Raw genomic sequence first — 850 nt, forward strand, 5'->3', positions numbered from 1 at the left:
ATTGTAACTGCACTCCTTTTAATGGTTAGTTTTTAATAAATATTTGTTTGCCGAGTTATTAAAATGCTCCATAGCGAGGTTAACGCTATCGATAATAAGGCATTTAGATGTCTTCGTAAAAATAGTTCGCCGGACTTACAACACGTAAATTTCTTCAAGAGAGTGAAATACACGCTCTGAAATGGCATAGTTTCTAACGTTCATTAATATGCCTACATAAAGGTCATGCGGAGCATAATCTTAAGGTTTTACTAGCTGTGGAGAGGCATACCAGCCTCAAATCAAGATAGATTTGTTATGCGAAACTTGTAAAATCATAGTAAAATGTCCTGGTAATATATTTAAGCAGATTATCTAAATGAGCTTTAGATAATATGCCATTTCGTAGCATTTTAAGCAATTGGCATATTGAAAGTACGGTGAACTATCTTTATGGAAACGTCATGCCTTATTATTGACTACGTTTTCCCCGCTATGGAATATTTTGATAAGTTGACAAGTTGACAAGTTAAGAATATTCTAATTACATATATGAATTTACTTATCAATGTGTTGACATTAAGGGTGAGTATAGCCTCTCCCAGGGGGTTGATTGAACCGCAAGTGTACTTCACATGTCATGGTTGATTCGCTATTCCAATCGGAATTAATTGATAGAAACGTTCTGTTGACCAATAAACTATTTAGCCAGGGTTCCTTTTAGAGAACTTAACAGGACCTGATTATAACCTGATATTTCTGTGTCATCACTCCTTGTTTACCATTATAGTTACTTGTTTACCATTATTAAAAAGGTGGGGTAAACATTACTGTTATTTTGATACTAAAAATGTCAGATTGGTATACATGA

This window comes from Mizuhopecten yessoensis, unplaced genomic scaffold (assembly GCF_002113885.1).
Source record: "Mizuhopecten yessoensis strain PY_sf001 unplaced genomic scaffold, ASM211388v2 scaffold717, whole genome shotgun sequence".
NCBI lineage: Eukaryota > Metazoa > Mollusca > Bivalvia > Pectinida > Pectinidae > Mizuhopecten > Mizuhopecten yessoensis.